Here is a 7,792-nt window from a genome sequence, read left to right on the forward strand (position 1 = left end):
GAGGCAGAGGCAGAGGCAGAGGCAGAGGCAGAGGCAGAGGCAGAGGCAGAGGCAGAGGCAGAGGCAGAGGCAGAGGCAGAGGCAGAGGCAGAGGCAGGGGGATCTCTGAGTTCCTGGCCCACCTGGTCTACAGAGGAAATTCAATGACAGCCTAGGTTATACAGAGAAACTCTGTCTCACAAAACCAAAACCAAAATGTACATAGCCTTTGTCATGTTGAGAAATTTTATATAAAAACGTGAATGCCAAATGCCTTTTCTGCATCAGCAAAATGGTCATGAGCATTTTTCTTTCTTTTTCTTAATGCAGTGTGCGTATTACCCATGGTCTATAATCTTCCTAAAGTGGTTCTCAGCTTGGTTTACTAGCATTTTTGTCAAGGACTTTGGCATCAGCGCTATATGGAGTATTTATGTGCAGTTTTCCTTTTTAGGCTTTATTAGGCTTTCCAATCCAGGTGATGCTGATTTCTTTTCTCAGGAAGACTAGGATCAGCTGGTCTTTGAATGTGCTGTTGCTTTTATTCAGGAAGCTGTTCGGTTCTGGGCTTCTCCTTGTGGTTTCTTTTCTTTTCTCTTTTCTCTTTTTTCTTTTTCTTTTTTTTCTCTTTCTTTTTCTTTTTTCTTTTTTGAGTTTACATCTGCTTCCTTTAATTCCCATCTGTTCTTTCTTTTTTTTTCAATTTTTTTATTAGCTATTTTCTTCCTTTACATTTCAAATGCTATCCTGAAAGTCCCCTATATCCTCCCCCCACCCTTCTCCCCTACCCACCCACTGCCACTTCTTGGCCCTGGCCTTCACATGTACTGGGACATATAAAGTTTGCAAGACCAAGGGACCGCTCTTCTCAATGATGGCCAACAAGGCCATCTTCTGATACATATGCGGCTAGAGACACGAGCTCTGGGGGTACTGATTAGTTCATATTGTTGTTCCTCCTATAGGTTGCAGACCCCTTCAGCATCCTTGGGTACTTTTTCTAGCTCCTCCATTGGGGGCCCTGTGTTCCATTCAATAGATGACTGTGAGCATCCACTTCTATATTTGCCAGGCACTGGCATAGTCTCACAAGAGACNGCTACTTCAGGGTCCTTTCAGCAAAATCTTGCTGGCATATGAAATAGTGTCTGGGTTTGGTGGCTGATTACGGGATGGATACCTGGGTGGGGCAGTCTCTAGATGGTCCATCCTTTTGTCTCAGCTCCAAACTTTGTCTCTGTAACTCCTTCCATAGGTATTTTGTTCCCCAGATGTCCCTCAACTGAAGAATGGATACAGAAAATGTGGTACATTTATACAATGGAGTACTACACAGCTATTAAAAATGAATTTATGAAATTCTTAGGCAAATGGATGGATCTGGAGGGTATCATCCTGAGTGAGGTAACCCAATCACAAAAGAACTCACATGATATGCACTCACTGATAAGTGGATATTAGCCCAGAAACTTAGAATACCCAAGATATAATTTGCAAAACACACAAAACTCAAGAAGAAGGAAGACCAAAGTATCTAAGGATACTTTGTCCCTCCTTAGAATGGGGAATTAGAATGTGGTTGCTTTTCTGATGACTGGATTCCATGTCTTCAACAGCAACACACCTGCTCAGTGTTTCTGTTTCTTCTCACATGAGTTTTGCTTTGGCCTGCCATTTTGATCTAATCAAGGTCCATGAGTGGAAATCACTTTTTCATTTTCCCTTTACACATGTAGGATAGGACCCTTCAAATCACTGCCTGTCAGTCAAATTCTCCCCTACATGCTTTCATAACTAAAGGTTGGTAAGACACTGAAGCTTATCTGTACAAGCCAACCATATAGTAATGGAAGAACTGAGTGTGTCATGAACCGCGTGAACCCACCCCCCCTGCCCTCAATGCCTCAAGTATTTAACTTATTTTTAAAGAGAGCATTTTGTGACTTCTAGATTAGAAATCTTTACATATGATTTTTTTCCCCCAAGGCAGATCAGTATTCAAATATATGGTGACAGTCTTGGGAAGAGAAGTGTTACACTATGAAACAGTTGCAGATTTTCGTTTATCTAACTTTTCTGCCATACTTTATGGAGTTCATACAGGCATGGTGTATAGGGAGGCAAGGGCTGTAGGTTTATTTCCAAGACTAGACAACATGTTCCTTCACTTTAAAGGGACATGTAATTCAGTTCAAGGGGAGAAGCTCAGTTAATGAAAACAGTGCAGAGAGCCGCCACTTAGATAAAACTATTTGATGTGTCACTGTCTCAACATATCATGACCATTCTGAAAAAGAAGACGCCCCTCAGCCTGACAATTCAGGAAAGTTGGATGGTACATTAAAAACCAAACACCCTTCCTTTTCATTCTTAAACAATATCTAAAGGACTCACTTAGATATTACACTCTAGGGCTAAGAGGAATCCTTTAGTTAGCCTGTTTTTATTCATTTTTTTTTATCCATAAAGAAGAGTCATTTTTTGATGGTTAAGTAAATAACCTTTACAAACCCAACACACATTTTCCACTTTCCCTTTTCTATTCGGCTTGAATGTCTGACTCTCCAGGCCCTGCAGCTGTAATGGTTGGACAGTCCAAATATAGAGAAGTAACTGGTAGCCAGGAGCAGCGGGGCTCAGGTTCCACAATGACATGGTGATGGCTTCATGGACGCAGTAATGGACTCCTGGGTGAAGGTCGGGGAGGAATTAGCTGCATAAACAGGCTGCTGAATCGGCTTCTTTTTCTGTAATACAAAGAGTGTGAAGAGGCCTTTTTAATGTTCAGAGTGGCGTCTTTTGGCTAGCATCCCTGAACATAGCATGGAGCGTTGTCAACTGTAATATAAAATGTCCTAGAAAGCTTGCAATTTATGAGTTTAATGACACACCTGAGGATTACAGGGGTTTTTCCATCCACTCGCAATGGCCAATGACTGATTTAGCAGAGAGGAAGCAAGATGACTATTCCTGATTTCTTCCGAACATGTTTCCCATCTTGCTGACTTCTGAGAGCTGGGGCAGCAGGTGGAGGATTTGTATGTTGTTTTGGCCATATTTTAGAATCACACACAGAGGACTGAGAGGAAGCATGGTTCTTAACAAGATATAAATACTTCATTATCTGCAAATGGGATTATTGTACAGATCTAGCACATTATTCATTGCTCATCTGTGTTTTAGTTCAAGAACTTAAAAAAGTGAGGGTACAAGAGCTTCGTAGTGTGATTCCTGTCTGTTAGCTCCGTTGACCTGAGGACCAAGGACTACGGGGCAGCTGCTTAGATGACCAAGTTAAAGATTGAATTCATCTCTAAAATTACAACATTAGTGCATATTGATTATGAAATGTAATTTATAAGTTAATGGATATCCACTAAACATATTAATGTATCACACATCAATCATATTTACCTCCCCTTTCTCCTGATTTACATAATAATCCTTAATTTTTTTGATAATTTTTAAAAAAAGTTCTATAAATGATAAAAATAGGCCTACTTATCTTGAAGCAGTTTTAAAAGATTTTACTAATACACGTATTAGGTATGTATTTAGCACTTGGTTATGCTGTCTCATTTAGGAGAAAGAAGCCACCTCTACACAATAAGCTCACAAGAATAAAACTGACTTACATGTCACATGATAGTCGAGGGTGAACAAATACCCTGACTGTAGCGCTCACATTGCAAACTGTGTGATCCTAATGAAGTTAAAGTCATCTCTTCAAGATATCCAGATAGTACTGGGCCGTATTTTCTTAATTTAACTCTCCTCCAGGTGCACATTCACTTATTTATCTAGTAGGTTATATGCAAAATCCATGGATGACATAGGAATATGTCTGTGTATAAGGTGAGATACTTCACCAGTAACTATAGCAGAAGCTCAGAGACTGTAGCAAGAGGAGTGCCCTTATTTCTTCCCTTCATTCTGGTTACATCTTCACAGACCCTCAGGACCTATAATAATGTATATCACTGGATCTTCCATGTGAATTTTTCTGTGACAATTATTGAGAGGATACAAAGAACACAATGTACAATTTACAACTCTATAACATATACTTTTTTTGCCTATGAGATTTTCTGTCTATGCTGGTTGGTCTTTGTGTCAACTTGACACAAATCAAGACATATTTGGGGAAAGAAGATTTTAATTTGGAAAATGACTCTTAGATAGGCTGGCCTGTAGACAGGTCTGTGGAGTATTTTCTTGGTTGATGATGTGGGAACTCCCAGATGATGTTGGCGGTTGCAGTCCTGGAAAGGTGGTCTAAGGTTCGTTAGAATTCAGGCTGAGCATACTATGGGAAGCAAGCCAGTGGGCAGACTTTCTCTGAGGTCTCTGCTTCCATCCCTGAGCCAACTTCACCTCATAACTGACTACAACTGTAAGCTAAAAGAGATCTTTTCCTTCCTGTGTTGTTTTTGTTCATAGTGTTTTATCACACCAATAAAAACCCAACTCAGGCAGTAGGTATCAGAACAAAATGTATCTTCTGTGGCTTGTATGCATGTGTCCTTCCAAATTTCACATACCAGATCATAACACCCTAGGTGAGGGTGCTCAGAGACTTTTGGGAGCTAACTGGGCCAGGGTGACTTCTCCGTAATGAATGAGATTCATGCTCTTATAAGAGGCTACTGAACACTGCTTCACTTCTGTTTCTCCTGCTGCATGAGTGCAATGCCTTTGTCCCTTTTGTCCTTTGCACCATGGAAAACACAACAAGGAGGTAGCATCCTGGAAACAGAGAGAAGCCCTCAACAGACACTCAACCTGCTGTCACCTCGATGCTGGCCTTCCAGCCACCAAAACTCTGAGTAATGTATCTACTCCTTATAAAATGAGCACCAAATAGTGTTGAGGAAGTTCAAGGACTTGGAAACACCTACTACGTTTCTGTGTGCTAACCTCACACAATGTTTAGGGAGTTTATAAGAAACACCATTTTCAAAGGATCAACATTGCTTCAGAGTTCCTCTTCAGCAGACCCTGGTGCTGTCTCTAGACTGATAGAAAACTGTCAAGAGAATTTTGCCATTCAGATGAAGTGGGGCAAGAGCTACAGCAGACAGGAAAAGAACCCCATTTCTTTAAAAGAAAAACCCATTTATTTATTTATTTATTTAAATGTGTGTATGTTGTACATGTGTGTGCATGTGTGTGTGTATGTGTGTGTACGTGCATGTTTGTGTGTGCAAGTGGCTTTCCCCATGTATGCACGTGGAGAACTGACATCAATGTCAGGAGTCTTCCACAAATGTTCTCCACCTTAGTCACTGAAACAAAGTCCCTGAGTTGAACTCAGAGCCTGACAATCAACTAAACAGCTTGCAGTGGGGATCCTCTGTTTCTGTCTCCTAAGTATGGGAATTATAGATTGGCTGGCAATGCCAACAGGTATTTTTGTGGGTTCCTGGCATCTTAATTTAGCTGTTCAAGCTTAAACAGCAAGAGCTTTAGCTGAGCAATTTCCCTAGAACTACCAACAACACCACACCCCCCTCCTCTTAATTTTATTAAAGAACGACTTGGAGTGTTTGAGTTCAAGCTGAGAATGTTCCTTGGTTCTATTCTCATGATGGCAAGAATTCAAATTCTCTTCCTTGGCCTCCTTGTCTTTGTAAATAAAATTTTCCTCAATATTTTTATTGGCCACAACTTAATTAACTTTCTTTTGGTGTGTGTGTGTGTGTACAAATGCATGTCGTCTGTCTGTCTGTCTGTCTGTCTGTCTTTATGCTCTGCCATATGTCATTTCTCAGAATAGAAAGCATTTCTATCTTAGGTAATAAATAACAAATTTTCAAGACCTAAACTGGAAACGCCACCTCTGACTTATCCATCGTTTCTGGCTCATGCTTCTATAAAACACAAAGCACATACTTTCTGACCACAATTGAAACCATTTTCAAATAGTGTTTTTGCAGGAATCAATGTGTATAAGACTTCTGCAAACCATTTGTTGAGACAGCCATGAAAATCTTCGCTGTTCTGTGTTGGTTTTTTCTTTATTCCTTCCTTCTTCTCAAGGATCACTTTAAGGTTAATGTCACAATAAAGTGGGGGAAATTTACTGTTTGATAAATGAAAAAATAGCTAAAGTACAACCCACACCATGTGATCTGAGGGAGAAGGAACCTTGATAAAAGTCTGACATTTCTCTGAGATGACCCCCAGAGCAGACTCTCAAACTACCTACCCAGACCCTTCTCTTAGAGTAGGACTTTCTTAAAGCCAGCGCTATCCTGGAGCTCCCTTCTCCTGTGATCCATGAAGGTTGACACCCCCTTCTGTGGATTTTGTTCAGTGGCTGAGAATCTAAGCATGTGCTAATACCCATGCCTTTGTCCTCACTCCCCTGAGTCTTCTGGGTGACTCACTGTGAACAGCCAGGTGTGGAAGAGAGAGACACATGGAAGAAACGGCAAGGCTCGGGATTTATATTTGTTCAATGCCACATGTTCCCAAATGCTTTCTGGGCTGTTTCAAAACTGGTCTGCACAGATATTAATCTCTGTGACCATATGTCTGAAACTTTTCATCACTGGGGAACAGCTGAAAGTAGTTGGTGGTGCTCTGTGTGATTCGTGGTAGGTGTTGTAAGTCCAGTCACAGGAAGAACATGTGTCTCGGGGTTTGGGGCCATGATGAGAAATGCCTGTTTCTCCTCATTCCTATTTTTGAGCTTGATTGCATGGCTGCAATTGTTAACCCTCAGGTAAATTTACTTCCTATAAATAATGTTTGGGTGTGTGGGGATTCTCTCAGTCAAGGGAGGAGATCAGATGTAGTTTCCCTGGGTACCACTTACCTTCTTTTTAATCTAAGGCATCACATTTTCCAAGTTCTGCTTTCTCAATTTGAACACCATGTTAATATATATATATATATATATATATATATATATATATATATATATATATATATAAAACCATCCTAAACAAGAAAAATGTGCCACACCTAGGTAAGACACAATCTCTTCTTATTATTTATAAGGCTAATCCATATATTGGACTGAATGGGGTGGAGGATCACAAAGATGGCACACAGCCCTCTTTAAGAGTTTTATTCCACTGAAAGTGTGTTACTATGCACTTGGTTCCTGAGCACTGGACGCACAGCCCAGCCTTACCTATGAATGAGCAGTTGAAATTGGTGAGAGTCCCACCTACTTTGCCTTTCTTACAAGATCCACATCAAGATTATGACTCCTGTGATTTCCCCTACATCAGAGCATGGACATAAAGATATGGAAAGCCCCACCAAAAATCCCCACAAAACCAAAAGCAAGCAAGCAAGCAAAAAAAAAAAAAAATCCCAGTGCTTGGAATATGTTTGGAACAATAAACACCAATTCAATAGCTTAAGCATACCTAATTCACAACATTTTTACCATTTTAGCTTTCTTAGTCTTGAAAAATACTCAGTTGTTTGTATACACAACATACTATTCCCTTTTCCACTCAATTTTCATTATAATGTTGAATTAAAGTTAGTGATGACTACAGGTGGCAACCCTTGTTTGCAATGAAATATTATTGATGCTTTTCAGGTGGGTAAAGGCGTCTCTAGGTGCTAGACCCACTGGTTAGATGTAAGTGTTCCATACCTAGGTCATCCTGGATGTTTATAGCAAATGGGAAAAAATTGTTGCCTTAGTAATTCTCTTAAGCAAGCAGGATGGAGATGGTACATGCCTGAAGAGATGCTAAATAACTGACAGTAAGAAAATCTCCCACAAACCTGCCAGGGGGGGGAGAGAGAGAGAGAGAGAGAGAGAGAGAGAGAGAGAGAGAGAGAGAGA

This window comes from Mus caroli, chromosome 2 (assembly GCF_900094665.2).
Source record: "Mus caroli chromosome 2, CAROLI_EIJ_v1.1, whole genome shotgun sequence".
Lineage (NCBI taxonomy): Eukaryota > Metazoa > Chordata > Mammalia > Rodentia > Muridae > Mus > Mus caroli.